At 36.1% G+C, this 19,207-nt stretch overlaps 3 long non-coding RNA genes across 4 annotated transcripts; all 3 read left to right on the top strand.

Annotated features, from left to right (window-relative positions):
* Positions 1-3,324: 3,324 nt before the first annotated feature.
* On the top strand, positions 3,325-5,577 carry LOC103477172 (uncharacterized). Of its 2 annotated transcripts, XR_014091236.1 has the most exons (4): positions 3,325-3,831; positions 4,047-4,182; positions 4,293-4,480; positions 4,568-5,577. It is a non-coding gene; the product is annotated as an uncharacterized LOC103477172 (long non-coding RNA). The 2 variants fall into 2 exon arrangements; XR_014091235.1 differs by having other exon boundaries at positions 3,327-4,182.
* Positions 5,578-7,143: 1,566 nt separating this feature from the next.
* Positions 7,144-11,278, top strand: LOC103477171 (uncharacterized). Its single transcript, XR_014091241.1, has 4 exons — positions 7,144-7,554; positions 8,387-8,522; positions 9,373-9,569; positions 9,648-11,278. It is a non-coding gene; the product is annotated as an uncharacterized LOC103477171 (long non-coding RNA).
* Positions 11,279-14,870: 3,592 nt separating this feature from the next.
* LOC103477169 (uncharacterized) lies at positions 14,871-16,946 on the top strand. Its single transcript, XR_014091226.1, has 3 exons — positions 14,871-15,341; positions 15,627-15,817; positions 15,921-16,946. It is a non-coding gene; the product is annotated as an uncharacterized LOC103477169 (long non-coding RNA).
* The last annotated feature ends 2,261 nt before the right edge of the window (positions 16,947-19,207 follow it).

Below are 19,207 nucleotides of genomic sequence, written 5' to 3'. Positions count from 1 at the left end.
CCTGACCTGGAAGAAGGTCAAAGTAAAATATCTTAAATTCAGGACGCTAATATCAATAAAGCTTAAGTAACAATTCAAATTGCAAACTAAAAGTGCCAAAGTACATTTATAACACTAAATGTAACATTCAAAATGTGGATTAGAAACCCGCATTAGCTCTGACCTACAGAGAACAGAAAGTTCCTAAGTAATAAGAACACATCACAGCACCATCACATTAACAACGTTGAAATATTAAAACGTACTAACAGAAAAATAAGTACATTTACATGGAAAAAATACAACATACACAGTAATAATGATATAAAATGTATAATGCAATTTTATTTTTTATTAAATTTGAACAGTTACTGGGTATTTTAGCCAATTTTTAGTGAATTTACTGGGCCAACGGCTGAGCGCGTGCGATTACTCACCGATGCTTCAATGCTATATAACTACCAGGGATTTTTCCGGACGTCAGCTGTTAGAAGCTTTTGGAGATCTAATTTAAAAAAAAACAGATTCACTATTTTGAATTATGAATTCTGAGATACTAATTTAACATTGTCTTACCAATTTCCAGGATTCTTTGTAGAATTTAACAGAATCTTACGGGGGATTCACGGAACAACCGTCAGCTCTCAGCTCTCACGGGAGTTAGACGCAATCTGAGCTAAATCTCAACGCTGCAGTTAAAGGGGCGGGACAATCAACCTGATTGGCTGATGGGAAATCAGACGGTGCCAGTTATTGGTTACTTAAAATGTCACTAAAAGCAATCATTAAAGGGATATTTCACAGGTTTAAAAGATTTTTAGCACTTTTTTATCAATATTTAAAAACATATTTACAAACATTCTTTTTTTTTTTAAAACTTAAATACTTTTTAATCTCGTGGAATGAGATATTAAATCAACATCTATTCATTTTACTTGTGTTTTTAACACTGGGTTACATGTACATGTTTATATTTATATGTACATGTAAACATGTACATCTACTATATATTATTCATATCATTACCATCATTTATTTGTTTGTATAGTTATATAAATATGTATTGATATTACTAAATAATTTATTTGATAAATTATTTTATATGATCCTATTAGCGGTGATTATCTGAGAGGAGGCTAAACGATGCTACACGTCTGATGACGATGCTGAACAGGAAGTCCTGACGCTTCCTGATCCAGACGTCCAAACTGGACATCTCTAATTATCACACCAAACTCTAATTTATTCCACTTTCTGTTTTTCCCTCCCATATTTTCCCTTATCACAATGCTTGATGTTTGAAAACACCATCAATTATTCAACCTGCGGCTTTAAGTCACGGCTGCAGGCAGCAGCTGTGAAGTGAGCAGCGCTGTGCTGATGTGGGTCACTGTGTGAGCCTCCTCAACCCAGCAGGGGGTTCTGGGTGGGGGGAACCCGGGTCGGATCCAGTAAATGTTTGGATCTGTGACAGACATGTTTGGAAACAGGGCGGCGTGTTTGTGCCGCCGCCTCGCCTCCATCAGGGGACCGCCAGTGTGATGCGGCGGCGAGCATCCAGAGTGTGTTCAAGGGGTTTCTAGTCCAACACCCGGAGTATTAATAGCCGTAAACTCCAGCTGACCCCAGCAGCCGCCGGCGACTCAGGCTGATGCAGTCTGCCATCCCTCGATGTGACGGCTCTGCCTGTAATCGTATCGCCAACATGGAGGACGAGGACGCATCACACGGTCCGACCCGGTCCAAACAGGACAGGAAGGAAGTCCTGAAACAGTCCTTCAGATCGTCCCTGTCGCTCTCTGTTTGACGGACGGCTGCAGGTACCAGAAGTCGGGTTCAAAGGTCAAACAGGGCATCCCGAAGAGCGGGACGGCGGCCCCGTCTCAAACCGCGCTGCTCGGAAACGTCGATGACAGAGGTCAAAGCGGAGACGCGGCTCGGGCCTCGGAGACGTCCCTCATGCAGAAGACTCGCTGTCATGTCGCATCACGGCCGAACAAACGTCTCCCAGGTTCTGACACAGATTTCCTGGTTCAAATCGTAATAAAACACTCGATCCGTCAACCGAGAGCGGAGCAACTTCAGCTGCTTCAGAACCCGATCAGAACATCAGGATCAGTTCTTACAGTAAAACACTGACAGGGTTTATTACCTGGAAACATCAGAACAGAAACAATCAGTCATTGATCTTTGATCTGCTGCTGGGCCTCATTTAAAACACTTTACTGGTTTCCAACATCTCAGTTCACACAAAACTTTCTACAACCAACTTCATCCAAATCAAGAACCATTTAGCTTCTGCTGAATATATAATCAATAAACAGTTTTAATACAATAAAAACTGAACTCCATCATGGCTGAACCACATCAGAAAATGTAGAGATGGAGATGATGTTGGTAAATGTTTGGTGATCTTTGTTTCCTCTCTTCCTCTGTGACCTTCCATAATAATAACTGCTATTATTAATCACACAATTAGTCACTAAACTGATGGAAATATCAGCGTTTGGACCTCAGGAGGAACAAAACACACAAAATGATATAAACCTAAAACAGTAAAACATGAGGTTCAAGTTTAAAATTACAGCATGCAGCAAATAGTAGTTTATTTGTTTATGTATTTACTAATAATAATACAATAAAATCAACAATAAAACCTAAATACACAATTAAAATGAAAAACAAAATTAGAAAAATAGCATAAAAATAAATAAATGAAAAGGAATTACTTAAATGTATAAATTACATAATTGAATAAAATTAATTAGGAAAATAAAATTTTTCAATTCAAAATCAAATTGAAATATTTTGAATGAAGATGAAAAATTTTTTGAATCAAAAATTAAAAACAAAGAAAAACTAAGGAAATAGAAAAGAGAATACTAAGATTAAGAAACAAAAAGAATAATAATAATAATAATAATAATAATAATAATAATAATAATAAAACAAAAGGTCTGTTTACCTGTCAGTTCCTCGCTCTGCTCGACAGGAGGCGCTCTGGTTACAGCAGCTATCATACCGCCGCCTCCAGTCTGCGCGCGCACACCTCTGTGCGTGAGCGCGAGCTCGCCGCCGGCTCGGTGATTGCTACTAGCGCAGACTGGACCGTGTTTGCCCACATGAGCCCAAACTGTTTTTGTCGCTGAGAAAACAAAGTCTGATCGCGCCGCCCGCCTGCGCGCAGCCCAAACACGCACCGAGGCGCGCTTTTACGCACAGCCTCAGATCTGGATTTTACGCACACGGAGCGCGGAGCAGCTACACCTGTGCGTAAACAGCGCCGCGGGGGGGCGGAAGGAGGGGGGAGGGGGCAGATCAGCAGCCGCAGGTTGATGATCAGAGCCTGGAGCGGGTGGAGTCTGCGGTGTGAGCGGGGGGCAGGAAGGAGCAGAAAGAGGATTTTTGGAGAAGCTCCTCCTCTCCGTGATGTCGGAACCTCCTTAATTACTATAGAGGGTTATAACTTGTTGGTGTGTGTGTGTGTGTGTGTGTGTGTGTGTGTGTGTGTGTGTGTGTGTGTGTGTGTGTGTGTGTGTGTGTGTGTGTGTGTGTGTATATGAGTTATAGCTACATAGATTTATACAGATTGATATATATCTATATTCCACACTGATACACAAATAGAACAAATTTTTTTAAGAATATGTGTTTGACAGTGTGACAGATGACTGCTAAAAATGGGAGGGGTGTGTGTGTGTGTGTGTGTGTGTGTGTGTGTGTGTGTGTGTGTGTGTTTGCGTGTGTGTGTGTGTGTGTGTGGTTGAACTGTGGTTGAGAACATCGCAACATGAAATGATCAATTTTAGCAACTGGAAGGTTGAGTTTGAAGACATTCTGAGACGCGAAGTCGTGAGTAAACTTTCTCCAAAATTTAAATAGCTAAATCTGTTGAAGAAATGTCTTCAGAAATCCATTTCTGAAGTGCAACAGTGACTAAAGTACAACTACGTAATTGATGGAGATACATAGATATTATTTATAATTTTAACATTTACCCTGTTTGACAGAGGTGACCCTTCCAGGAAGAGAGTCTTATAATGGAAATTCTACTTTCTATCTAACAGGGTGTTTCCAAAAGTGAATAATTATCACCTTGGAAACCCAGAAATGGACCAACCAACGTATCTTAATGTGATTATTTGGATCAACATCCGTGTTTGTCTTCCCTTCACTTTCCTGCTCATCACTTTGTGCTGCCTCGTACGTAAAAACTATTTTTTTTCTGGTCCAAAGTATTAATTAAGTTAGACACATTATTGAGTTTAAGATATAACATATTTAAAAGAATGTTTATGTCTTTGTGTTTTTAGGTGAGATTGGATCGTGTTCCTGTCTCCTACTACATGAATCTTCTCTTTTCTAATCTAACTCAGCTAATCATTCTGATCGCTTTTCCTCCAAATTTTCCCTATTATTTGAGATATTTTCCTTCCTTCATTATCTACGCCTGCTGTGCTCTGGCCAGTCTTTGCTTCAGGACGATGATTGCTCTGGAGAGGTACATTTCTTCTGAGAGCAACAGGATACTTTAACTCTTTATATTGTTATTTTTACATTTACAATGTTTTTCTTTGTCTTGTTGCAGGTGTTGTTCCATCTCCTGCCCGTCATCAAGCTGCATCACTCAGACTAAAGGTTTTGTGATAGTCACTGTTTTTGTTTGGGTGTTTTGTTTGGTGTTTGTCCCTCTTTTTGTCTTACTGAGACAGGAATACTCCTGCCTAATTTTTGCCCTCCTGCCTGCCCCTGTGCTACTTACCTGTTTAGTTGTAGCCCTCAAACATTTATGTGGCAACATGTCAGTGCCAGCTGAAGAAAATCGCAGAACTGTAGGAATTTTAGTTATATTGCTCATTCATTACTCTGTGGCAGTCTTCCCAATAGTTATTTCTTCTTTTGGTTTTCAGCCATACTCAGACAGATTTAAAGTACCAGACATTTATTTGACCTTGTTTCTCCTGGGTTATTTCCTCGACCTGCTGCTGTTTGTGGTGATGTGTAAAGGACTCATTGAGAAGCTGCTGAAATGTCTCTGCTGCTGCTGCAGGACGGAAAACGTTGAGCGAAAGGATGACAGCAGATCATCGGTTTGACTGTCGCACAGGCTGGAGAGGAATGCAGAAAAATGCAGCATAGCTTGTATTAGAAGCAATAATTATATAGCAGACATGCTTTTTTTTTTTTTTTACAAAAATAACTGGATAAAATAGTATAGCAACTGTAAACCTACTTACCTGATCAGAGTGTGAATATTTGAAAACTGAATGTAGTGTGAAGGCCATACATGTACACTCCATTTACCATCTTCAGTTTTTCATGTTCTGTTTTACTTTTTACATAAATCCATTTTGCTTAATTTAAAGTGTTTGTACTGGTTTTCATGCATATTTTAAATACGCAAATATTTACTCAGATTGTGTGTTTATTAATTTAGTTTTTTTATATTTACAAGTAAATGCAGAAAAAAAGTACTTTTGAATGTATTCTTTGTTCCCTCATAGTAATGATTAAAGGAGTAACTACATACCTGTTACTGTTGTTATTATTTCTTCATAATATCATTGCATAAATAAAACGTGTCAAACTGTAAAAACTTTTTTTACCTAAAACGATCTAAGCACCAAATAAAAGAACCAAATAAAATGTAAATGCGCGGTCGTAGAGAGGCTTATCAACCTGAAGGTTGATGTACATTTTCTTAAAATGTCTCCTGGTTTCTGATCAGTATCTGAACTTCCTGCTGCTCACCTCACGACAGCAAAGCTCTGAGAGCAAAGAACCACTTCAGAGTAGAAAACATGCATGTGGTTTTAAAGAACTGTGTGAAACTTTTAGTAGATTCATCACTGCTTTCTCACTTGTAGGATGTTTTTCCAGTTAAAAATTATTTATATAAAATCACATTCTTGTATCACTAATGATTGTTCTGGTTTTAACATCTGAAGCTTTGAGCTGAAAGTCAATCTAAATAACACAATCAGGAGCAGATGTCTCATTATTAACTAATTTCAGAAACACAATAATGAAGTCAGTGACCAGGTCAGGTTTCCTGAGGCCTCAACAATCACCTAAATCATTAACTATCTAACAAACTACAGTTCATGAATTACAAACATCTAATTAGTACAATTACTAAATTACACATTTTACAAGGTTTCACACATTTTTTCAGTTTTCTAAATTGTGCAGATACTTTCCCACCAAAGCCCGAGTAGTAATTCATGTAACAATAATTATTCATTGATCTTTTTGTTGTTGTTCCAAAAGTTAATTTGTTCTATCAATGTTTCCTCAACCCTAATTAAATTTGATAGCCAGAGAATAATTTCAACCCCAGGATCTCTTGAACATTTATTTAAACTGAATTAAAGTCTCATAAAATGAAGTCAAACTACTGAAACTGTGGCAGATTTAATTTTAAAGAAGTTGGTTAGACACATACGTAGGTAAACATTAGGGTGATGGCAGGGAGGCCTTCTAGTGCCAGAGAAGCTAATTAGTGAAAATAATCATAGAAACATGCAAAAGGGTTTCCAATAAATAGGATTTGATTGGTGTCATGCTAAGATTCAGAAAGGTACAAATATTCTTTTAATAAAGTTCATATAAATATCCAGTTGTAATCATTCTTTTTACATCATTTCATTTTGTTTTAAGAAATATTTGCTTTCTATATTTTTTATCAGAAACAAACTTCTTGGTTGAGTGAAAATAACTGAAACCTACATTTTCCATCGTCATTATTATGTAGAAATCAGTTTTCACTTTGATGTTAGTATTTTTGTACACACAAAAAAAAGCCAAATAGTTTTGATTATGATTGATTTGTAATAGGAATAAAATAGCATAGCATCCAGGAGTGTGAATACATTTTATAAGTACCGTTCCAGTTGAAGAGGAAATAAATTGACTGTCAGACAGATCTGAGCAGGAAATTGGGCATCAGTTACCATGACAACACTTTAATCTGCAACACCAGCAGCTTCACTGAGTTCAGTCTGTCTACTAGATGTGAACAAATAGTTTAGATAAATGTTCAAAATGCCACCTGTCTTTTGCATGAACATGTTTAAACCTGGTGTCCATAGTGAGTTGTTTAAGCTGCGTTTTCAGATGATTTTAATTCATTTAGATTTTTATCTGACCTTCGTGCTGCTGATCTCACCACACCAAAGATGGCCGCTTCTCTCTGCAGGAAACCATGACTGTCAGAAAATCAGATCTTAGTTTGAAGTTTGTGGTTGGTGGAAATATCAGACTGCTTTCGTGCTTATGGTGGGTTTTTTGTTGTTGTTTGGAGGAAAATGCACATTAAAATTGAAAATGTGATGATCCAATAATTTTAGTTTTTGTGGAATATATCCAGCTGTTGCATGGGAAACCTTTAAGAAGAGCTGAAGAAATGAAAACTGCTGTGGTGAAAAATGTCTGACGAGTTGCATCACTGTCATTAGGGGAGGAAGTATGAAAAAAAAAACATTAACCTGCTGCAGGTTTACTTTGAAAACATCCAAACGTGAAACTTCGGATCTGAACAACTGCAGCGCTGATCTGAGGTCAAAAAACCCAGAAGTGAGTAAACTGCCTTATAATTATCAAAACAGAAATGTCTTACTGACTTTCATAACAAAATAGTTTTAAATTGTTTTGTGAAATTTTAAAGTATTCCAAGGAAAATGATCATTTATAAAATGTTCTTTGTTTAATTTGGAACCGAATACATTTTAATCCATAAAACTAATATGAAGGATTTCTATCACTACCAGGACATTTTGTTATGTTTTTATATAAAAAAATATATATTTTCTGGGTTTCTGTAAAAGGCTGTTTAAATAGTACCATGTCTGTCATATTGAAATATTTTAAAATAACATTTGATTCATGTGCACATCACACACCAAAAAGAAATCAATCCCTTTTAGAGGAAACTAAATGTGCTGAACTGATCGATTAACTAAATCAATGGAGTCAAAGTCTTTACCATTAAGCCAGAAATGTGAAGTTGAAAAGACTTTGGTGGGCACAGATTAACTGTATTTAATATTTATTTATATTGCAAAAAATATTTTCTTCTTTAGTCATTTTTACTTCTTCACAACAATGAATTGATCACAATATTTTAATAACTATAAAGTAGTTTGAGTTCTGTACAAAAAGGATCTTTGAGTTCATTTAACTGTTGTCCGAAACTTGCTTTTTTTATAATTACTAAATAATAACTTATTATCATACAAAAAAAGGTTGATAGAAGAAGAAAACTTTATATAGTTTCATCTAGAAAAAATTAATGCTTTTATTCAATGAAGTTCTGCACAGAATCGTAAATGAAGCCCAGACTCTCTGGACGCCCTGTGCTAATTAATTTGGAGCTTTTGGGTTTTAAACTTTATTTTTCTCCTGACAGGAATTTCTGCAAAGACAAAACGTCTTCATCAAAAGAAGAAATGCTGGTTCCATCAGATTATTTTCAGATTATCGTGTGGATCAACATCCATCTCTGCTTTCCTCTCACCTTTCTGGCAATTCCTCTGTGTTTTATGGTACGTAAATACCAACTATTATTACAATCAAATAATTATTAAATTATGTTAGTATTCAGGACATACAAAGAATAAAATGCTTCACTTATAGCGAATGTTGCTGTCACTTGATTTTGTGATTATTATTTGATTCATGTAATACTTTGACCACCGGAAGGTTTTGATTTCTACGTCATTACATTTTAATATACAATTCAATTAAGTTGGTACTTTTTTGTTGTGTATTTTACTGTTTTTCTTTGAAGGAAAAACTATTAAGAAACAATTTTTATTATTTTTTTCCTTTGCATGCCACTTCTAAGTCTGAGTGCTAAGTTTGATGAATCTTTTCTGATTGCTTTATACGAACATTTCAATATTTTCAGTTAGTTTAGATTCACTCAGTGTTGCTAGAGAGAGAGAGAGTGTGTGGGTGTGCGTGTGTGTGTGTGCGTGCGTGTGTGTGTGTGCGTGTGTGCGTGTGCGTGCGTGTGTGCGTGTGTGTGTGTGTGTGTGTGTGTATGGGTGTGTGTGTGTGTGTGTGTGTGTGTTGGGCTGATCAAGCAAGAGTCAAGCTGTAGGAAAATAATTGGATAAATCTATGAAATGTGTTTATCAGTTTTCAGTCGATGGTAAAAAAAGACATTTAATTTCTCTGTAAGTGAGAAAACCTTATATCTAAATATTTTATAAATATAAATTTCAACACATAGAAGTTCTACAGAATCTGATAATTTATAATTTAATAGTTAAATTCCTGCTGAGTTTAAGTTGTTACATCCTTCAGTTGTCACAGGGTGGAAACATAAAATAAGTTTTATCGGTTTCATCTTTTAACACTAATATGATTCTTTATGACTGTTTCCTGCAGGTCCGATTGGATCACATTCCTGTCTCCTACTACATAAACATCCTCATATCCAATTTGATGCTGATCATCACTCTGGTCTCTTATGCATTTAGTCCTTCTTTCTACTATTATGGTGCCTTCATGCATCGTGTTTTTCTCTCCTACTTGTGCAGTGGGGTGACCAGTTCTTGCTTCAGGATGATTTTTGCAGTAGAAAGGTATCAGCACATATTTCATTCCTAGTCTGACATCAGTCTGAAGAACATTATATTTATGATGTTTCTGTCTTTTTTCAGGTTTCTTTCCCTCTACAGGCCACAGATTCACTTCATTAGAAAGACGAAAGGCTTTGTAACATTCTGTGTTTTGGCCTGGATTCTTTGTATTGTTCTTTGTACTATTTTAATATCTTTCCCCAGTTTGGCCGGACCAATATCTCTCATCTTCGCTGCCATCATGTTCATCATCTGTCTTGCTGTAACTCTCAAATCTCTCTGTGTCGCCTCCTCAGAGTCGGCTGAGGAAAAGTACAGAGTTGTTGGAGCCTTAGTTCTTTTGCTGGTTAATTACATTTTCTTAATTCTCCCCATGATTGATTTTTCAATCAATCTATATTTCCGTGACTTGAACACGAATATATTTTTTACCTTGAGTCTTCACTGCCCTGTAATAGATTTCCTGTTGTTGGGTTTTATGTCCAAAGGACCTTTTATCAGGCTGCTGATGCGTCTCTGCTGCTGCAGGAAGACGAATCCTGCAGAGAACGACAGCAGCAGATCAGATGCTGGATTATAGATTATAGCATCTATAATAATCAGAGACTAAGGACAGAGGAAGGGTGTAAAAATAACAAAATACTTACATTTAATAGAAATATATGATGAAAAACATAGTGAAACACCAAACATACCATATCTTGGTATAGTAGATTCTGTAATTTGGTTCATAATGCTGACAGTCACAAGAATCACAAAAGCCCAAAATATGATTAATAAAAACTGAAAAAGAAAACCCTGCCTTCAATCTGAGAATATTTACTTCATAGCTGTTTTTAATAAACATAACAGTTACTGGTTCCCTCAGACATTTATATAACTGGAATGATTTTTTTCTAATATAAACTTTAGGAGAAGGTTTTAGTCAAACATGATTTTCTTCTTCCTGGGGGAACATAAGTTATCCACCAAACACAAGAAGAAGAGAAAAATACCTCAAAGCTCCGGTTGGTGAACCAACCTGGGTCAGTCAAAGGTTATCCATCAGCATCATGGATCCTTATAGAGGCTCAATCTCTATAATCTCTATAAACCTTATAGATTGAGCCTCAGAAAGGTTAATAAATGCTGTTCAGATGTTTTTCTGTTTGTTTTGTTCCAGACATCAGACATAAAAAGGACTTTATGTTTGGGAAATTCAGGAGAATTTAGTTTCAATGGAAGAAATTAATTTTATATGAGTTTTAATGGGTTTGTAGTTTAATTGTTCTGTTTTTTATTTGATATTAACTGTTTCCACTGTATCTTTTTTACTTCAGTGTAAATTCATACAATATGCTGTTAAACATTCATGCTGTATTGTTCAGGATTTTTCTGTTTGGTGTATTTACATTTATTTTTCCTTATATTGTCTGTGATATTCGTTTGATGTTCACACCAACTTTGTAAACATAATCATGTGATGAAATAGTTTGTATGAAGAAAGAATTACATTAGTGAATTACAATGTGCAGAACTTTTAGTTTCTGAACTCAAATAAATTAACATGTTTTCTTTCCTGGTGCAGCATAGCAGATAAAAGTTAAACTACAATTATCCAAGGTTAAATGTTGTTACTGTTGATGTTTCAAATTATTGCAAACAATGTGTGACTTTATGTGATATTATGGTTTATTGTTTCCTTTCATGCTTGAGCATCGAATTGTGTTAATAAAGATCAATAAGTTTTCTTCAACTTTTTATTTACTCATTTGTATTTATTCATATTTTTAATTCAGTTTTAGATTAAAAAACAAATAAACCTAATCACACACACAAAAATAAAATCAACTTTACAGTAAAAAATAAACATTTTTTTCTTTTGGTTAAAACAGATGAAATTAGATATTAGATATTTCTCTGCTTTGTACTGCAGAGAAATCATTAAATAAAAAAGACATTTGCTTGACATCATTTCTGGACATTTTTTGTCTTTACATTTTGATCTTTATACTTTCTCACCTCGACACACGGACGATTTGAGGTTAGAGAAAAAACCACTTCCCAGCGCAGAACGACTGACTGTGTGAAGGTTTGTTACGAACTGCAGCTTTCACACCTCGACTGTTTCTCTCCATTTCTGCTTCAGGTTGGTTTTAAATTTTGGATACAAAATATGCAAGTTTAGATTGTTAAAATTAGTGAGTTTAGAATAAAATTATGAAATTTAACATCAGAAATGCATGTGTTAGATTAAAAATGTTTCTTGTTAGAAAAGTGAGAATTGCAATGCTCTGAATTTGTCCAAGTGTGGATAACATGAAGTATAACGCTGCTTTACAGCAAATTTATTCTAAAAGTGTCTAAAAGTCGGATTTTGAAACCTGCGGTCCTGAACTGGAAGGAGCCCAGAATGACAGTCCTGAGCAAAACCTCTGAATATTTTATTCTAAAACATCTAGAAAAAAAAGATTCTAATGAAAATGTTTGTGTCGAATGTAAAGAACTGAAGTACAGAGACACCCACTGAACAGTTTCAATCTGAATTATTTATTTCTTAATGAAAATGATTAAAAAGAGAGAAAAGTTTGTTAAATAATTTTTTTGATATTCAACGAGAAGAAGCAACAAACATTTAACAGTTTCTATCAAGCTACATTATATTGATGTTGTCAATAAAATATTGAAAAACAAAGTAAAACGTACTTATAAATTTAAATACACTACTGAGAATGTAGGAAAAAATGAATTTTATATATTAATGATTCTGAGCTGGTATGTTGGACAAAGTATTTAAAGAGTCAAGTTACTAAACACAGTCGGGTTATAAATTATGTTGGTTTCCTTCATTAACTTTGAGTATCATAGTTTTGTTTCTCTGTGTGTTTCATTTTATTCTCGTAGGATTTCATCTCCATTGAACAAGAAATGGATCCTTCAGATTATGTTTACATGATGATCTGGATTAATATCCGTCTCTGCCTCCCGTTCACTTTGATCGTTTTTGCTCTGGGTTGTGTGGTCAGTAAATATGATTATTATTTTATGTTTATGTTTGAATCTCAAACTAGCATAAAAGAGAAAGATTATTATTATCATCACCATTGTTAGTAGAGATGTAATTAATAATAGTAATAGTGCTGCTAGTAGAGGTCAACATGATTATTTTCCCCTTTGAGGTGATTTCGAACTATTTTAATCTCATAAAGATTTAAAAACATGATGCTGATCACCAGCCTCTCAGTTTAGTGCACATTATTATTATTTTTTATCATTATATTAACGCTCATGCTCATTCTGACGTTTCCTGCAGGTCAGGTTGGACGGTTTTCCTGTCACCTTCTACATGAACCTTCTCGTCTCCAACCTGATCCAGCTCGGTGGTTTGGTTGCTTTAATGGTGAAGATAAATGAAGGTAATTTCCATCCAATCTGCTTAGTTGTCCTCGGCTGTGGCGCTTTGGCCAGTCTTTGCTTCAGGACGGTCATTGCTCTGGAAAGGTAGCAGCCCACCCGTCTTCTTTGTGTCTGTCTCATGTTTCATACGTCAGGGTTTCGTTTCTGTGCAGAAGTCTGACCGACGTCTCTCTGTTTCAGGTATTTTCTCATCTCCTGGCCAGAGCTGCACTTCATCAGACAGACCAAAGGTCACGTCATATTCTGTGTGTTGATCTGGCTGTTTGCCATTTTTCTTTTTCCTCTGTTCATGATGTTTTCACAGTATATATTCTTTGTGCTGTTTCCCCTGATTCCCACCCCCGTGTTCATCTTCTGTGTGGCTCGGACCCCAAAATTCCTGCCTGCAGCCGCTTCCCTACCCACAGGAGGAAAACGTAGAATCATGGCAGCTTTGATGCTGTTGCTGATTCTTCACATATTCATGATCCTCCCGCTGAGTCTGTCTTATATTAACTCATATTTCCGTGGATCATATGTGAAATATAACAGCTCACTGGTCTTGTTTCTCTTCAGTCCCTTCATGGATTTGATTCTGTTTGTTTTCATGTGTGAAGGTTTAGTTGAGAAGCTGCTGATGTGTTTCAGCTGCCACAGCTGCAGCAGATGAAGCACATCTAGAGTTTAAGACTCGACGTTATTTCAGCTACACAAGTATTATCAGTTTATATCAATGTGCTTAATTGTTTTAAACTTTTTGTTTTGCTTCATAGAAATAAATCTTGTCCTGTTGGGAAATCTGTTTGTTTCATTTCGTATGGATTGTGTTTGTGTGTTGAGCTGCAGAAACTCTGTGACTTTTAGGAAAAATAATTTATTCTGACCAAGTATTTGTTACTTCAACTCTGGAATCAGAAAAATGTTAAATGCATTTTCAAAATGCTACAATGGGATTTTGATGTCAATCAAAACTAAATGATATTTCTGTTTTAATTGTAGTTTTCCTTCACTGGCTGCCTGTTTAATCCAGGCCACAAGTTAACATTTTTATTCTTAGATACGAGGACGTACCCAAAAGTTTCCAGAATGAGGCTGCTGCACCTCAACCCCTTTTCTGGATAAATCATGTAAACGACCCCAGAGTTTGACTCCAACCTCATGAATTCATCCTGCACCACGAAGCGTTTCTCTCTCTGCTCTCAGAGCTTCGCTGTGGTGAGGTGAGCAGCAGGAAGCGTAGATAAGAGAAAACTGAAACCCTCCTGCAAGACATGGGGAAACGTTTCAGGACAAAATGCTAACATGTCTTCACTGCTGCAGGATTGAAACCCAGCATCAGATCACAGAGTGATTGCATCTCTTAAGTGTTTTTATCTCTACATTAGTAGTCACTCTATGGTAAGTGACAGGGTGGCATAGTTTTAACTGCAATTTATTAAAAGTATAAAAACAAGTACAAGAGCAGTGATGTGTTAACATCAATAAGAACCAAGTCTGTAAAATAAATGCAGTGGAAAAGGGTCAGTTAGAGACTTTTGCTTTCTGATGGTACTGACTGATTTTAGCAGCTGGAGCTAATAATCTTTATTTTATTAGCTCACGTTGGAAGCATGAAGTCAGTGAAAGTCTCACACAGCAGGGGGGTTTCAGTGCCTGACCGATTAATCTGCTGAAATTAAGTAAATTATTAAACAAAGAAATAAACAATCATCCTCGCTGTTTTAAACACAAAAGATAAAAACCTTTTAGTCCCTGTTAGCATCAGTAGGTGGAGTGAATGATCCACAACGTGCCGGTTTCCTCATTGCAGACCTGCTATGAAAACCTCTGAACGCTGCGACTGATTTAAACCAATCAGCCGAGCTGGAGGGCCGAGGACGAGCTGTGAGTAAAAACCTTTTACTGATAAAAATGTTTAGAAAAATAAAATGCAGCAATAATCAGAAGAGCATCATTTTATTTTGTGAGAAAGATTTTGGTGATTTATTTCTATGTTTGGAGCAAATAAAGATGAATTTGATGTGAAGGGTTCAGTTTGAAACTTTTAAACTGCTTGGAAACTACAACTATTTCAAACTCATTCAAAAATAATCAACACAGAGCAAAAGCATTTAAATGTTTTCCAGTTCATTTGATTGTAACACTGATTGGTCCAAGTCACTTCAGACCAGTTTGATAAAACAGCAGAATTTTAGAATAAAATGTTTTCACCACATCACAGGTGGAGAGTCTAAATCAAAGTTTGCAGCAAAGGAATAAACGATGTCCTTTCCAAGACCCAGATATAACTATCCAGATGAGGATTTTGAAGTTTATCCGGAGTATCTGGATGTGATGATTTGGATCAACATTCATGTGTGTTTACCCTTCACCTTTCTGGTCATCGCTTTGTGCTGCACAGTGAGTAACCGATGAGTGTTGCAAAATGTTTGATCTCTTTATAAAAAACTTGTTTATTTCATGGGATCAATGAAAAACTTACAATCTCTTATTGTTCCTCATGTTGTTACAACAAATAGCAAAATAAACCACAGATGTAACAGCAGGTTCATTAATCTCATTCATAGTGGGATAAATTTTAATATTTGTACATCTTTAAGACACCACAACCCTTTTCCTGGATAAATCGTTGCTGGTTTTATGTGCGGAGCCACTAACTGGGTTCTGATTGACTGTTTCCTGCAGGTCCGTTTGGATCACATTCCAGCTACGTACTATGTGAACCTCCTCGTCTCCAATCTGATCCAGATCATCACTCTGATTGTTTTTTTGCAAATGATGAGATTTGGTCCTCATAGATTGTCTGCTTTTTTTATTTCCTACATCCGTAGTGGGATGGCCAGTTTTTCCTTCAGGATGATCTTTGCTCTGGAAAGGTACGAACATGTTTCAGGCTATTTAAACTGTAATGAATCAGATATATTAAAGAGGCTGTGTGTAAACGTCTGTGTACTGATGCTAAGGTCGTCTCTCTTTCAGGTTCCTTTACATGTCCAAGCCACAGTGTCTTTTCATCAGACGCTGTAAAGGTTTTGTGACTGTCAGTATTTGTGGATGGATTTTTTCTGGTGTCCTCGTCTTTCTTTTAACCGCTTTTTATCGTGATTTACTCCAAATCTGCCTTTTGCTCCTTGCTGCCCTGGTGACCACCATCCTTCTTGCTGTAACTCTTAGGTCTCTGTGTAAATCGTCCTCAATGCGCGTCAAAGAGAAATGCAGAAACATAGGAATTTTAGTTCTGATGCTGGTTAATTACATAGTGACTATTTTTCCAACATGCGCTTACTTTATTTATTTACACTTATATTTATATCAAAATATGAATAGATATTACGGGCAAATGGAGTCATCATTGATCACAGAGATCATTTTCACATTGAGTCTTCTCAGTCCTGTGATGGACTTGATTGTGTTTGCCTTCATGTCCAAAGGGCCTTTCATAAAGCTGCTGATGCGTCTCTGCTGCTGCTGCAGCAAGGAAACAGCTGCAGCAAATGACAGCAGCAGCTCATCAGTTTGACTGAAACACAACAGCTGAGATTTTTTAGATGAATCAAAGCCATAATGATCATTAATATGAAAAACAAAAACACATGTATGCAAATCTGCCCTTTTTTCAGGTAAAAGAAACATTGATCCCAAAAATTCAAAGATTGAATTGCAGTTTATATATATATATATATATATATTGCAGACCTGCTATGAAAATTGTTTTAAACTTTTGCCCCTCAGTGGGGTCGGGAGGGTTGCTGGTGCCCATCTCCAGCTAGCGTTCCAGCCGAGAGGCAGGGCACACCCTGGACAGGTCGCCAGTCTGTCACAGGGCAACACAGAGACACACAGGACACACAACCATGCACACACACTCACACCTAGGGGCAATTTGGAAAGGCCAATTAACCTGACAGTCATGTTTTTGGACTGTGGGAGGAAACCGGAGTACCAGGAGAAAACCCACCATGCACAGGGAGAACATGGAGACTCCATGCAGAAAGACCGGGAATCGAACCCAGAATCTTCGTGCTGCAAGGCAACGCTCTACCAACTGCGCCACTGTGCAGCCCATATATATATATATATATATATATATATATATATATATATATATATATAGAGAGAGAGAGAGAGAGAGAGAGAGAGAGAGATGCTTATTTTTGATTTTGCTTCTTATAAATATGTGGTTTGATTAGTCATTCTGTGTTTTCTTTTCCATTTAACTTTTGTATTTTAAGACATTTACACTGTAAACACCATATATTGTGATTTAAAAGAAAAAAATAGCTTTTCTCCTTTTTGCATTGGTGCAGAAATATCTTCTAAAGTTCCTGAAATTGTAACAATGAGCTGATAAATTGTAAATAACTGTTTAGTTTTGTTTGAACTAAAATTACTGTTGTGAATCTGATCAGTTTAAAGCAAAAATAAATTATTTAGTGACTGGACTGTAAATACATTTTAATCCTTAACAATAGTTTAAAATATGTTTTTAAGATATTATAGTTTTACTTAACGTGCGCTAAACAAAGTGCTGTAAATTAGCTTACACTATAAGTACAATGATATTTGATGGAATTGCTGTTTTATTTGGTTTATTTATGTACATTTGTGTCTGTTCCTGTCAAATCAATTTAATTGAACTGAATTAAAAATATAATTGTGTTTGAAGAAAAATTAACGGCAGCATTAAGTTTTTTCTGTCTGTGATTTGTTTCCTTTTTAATTTGATATTTTCGTCGAGCATTAAGAGCAGAAAGCATCTCACACCTCGACTGACGTTAAATGTAAATCAGCGATGTTACATTTAATTTAGCTGAAGTTTATTTTCATGAAATACTTTCAGTTCAGTGTAAATAAAGATCAGTTTCAATGTGATTGAAGTTCATGTTCAGGTTCAGTAAACAGTTTTTACCTCCATGTGATCTGAGGCGTCGCTTGGTCTACTTTTATATTTACTGTAAAAACCATGAATCTGTGAAAAAACTAATCTGCTTTTTGGGGTTTTGAACACAAATCAAATGCTTTACATTCGACTCATTAACATCCATCATGTTTTACTAACTAAGCTGCTGTTGTGTAGATTATATAAAAAGAAGCATAATGCAATAATAAAGACACGTCAATAATTTCAACTTCAAAATGTCGTCTTTGCATTTTGGTGATTAACTCGACTTCCTGCCACTCACTTCACCGCACTGAGGTGAGGAAGTCAGAGAGATAAACATTTCTCAGAACTAGACAAATTAATGTGAGCAGATTTAAGTTTGTCAAAATGTGTTTCTGAGTGTCCAGCCTGTCCAGCCTGTCCAGCCTGTCCAGCCTGTCCAGTCCAGACTGTCCAGACTGTCCAGTCCATAATCTATAAGACATTGTAGGTAAAGGTTGGATTTAATTCTGTCAGTTTTTATGTGCAAAGACTCCATTAAAACCTCCTGGTGTGTTTCTGCAGCTGCAGGAAGGAAAACTGAAGCAGCAGATTATGAGTGATTAATGAAATACATAATTCCAGATTATTTTACCCATATTAACAACCTGATATAATCTGTTCACATGTTACATGTGATCTGCTTTACATTTCTCTGTTTTTCTATTACACAGTTATCTAAACATCCTGCATCTGCATCTACACCACGTTGCCGTGGAAATAAATTCAAACGTAAATAATAATAATAATAATAATAATAATAATAATAATAATAATAATAATAATGTTTCAATATGTGGATTAAGAGTCAATACTTCCAGACAAGAAATTATTTATGTCTCAGAAATCTGTAGTTGTAAAAATTAATCCTTTTGAAAAAGAAATGCAAAAATAATGAATAAAACAAAACCTAATTAATTAGAGACATATGTGCTACTCTACAATGTTTCTTTGTGCTGTGTGTGTGTGTGTGTGTGTGTGTGTGTGTGTGTCGTGTGTGTGTGTGTGTGTGTGTGTGTGTGTGCGTGTGTGTGTGTGTGTGTGTGTGTGTGCGTGCGTTGGTATACGTGGTTTATCCTGCCTTTTGACCTGAATACGCACTTACGTTACGCGGACCTAAGGGTAATACAAGGACAATGCTGATGTCCTCATAAATCAAGGAGTGTATTTAAAATTTTGAGTATCTAAACAACACTTTTTCTCATAAATCTAAAGTTTTATAGCAACTATGCCAGTTTTTGCATGATGTGGACCATATATTTGTACTTTTCAGTGAATAAACAGCGTGATATCTCACTTTCTTTAATTGTCCTTTATACCATGTGACCTGAGATTTGTGTATTCC

The sequence above is a fragment of the Poecilia reticulata genome, chromosome 15 (genome assembly GCF_904066995.2).
Source record: "Poecilia reticulata chromosome 15, P_reticulata-male-v2, whole genome shotgun sequence".
Taxonomy (NCBI): domain Eukaryota; kingdom Metazoa; phylum Chordata; class Actinopteri; order Cyprinodontiformes; family Poeciliidae; genus Poecilia; species Poecilia reticulata.
This window is presented reverse-complemented; position numbering and strand designations above follow the sequence as displayed.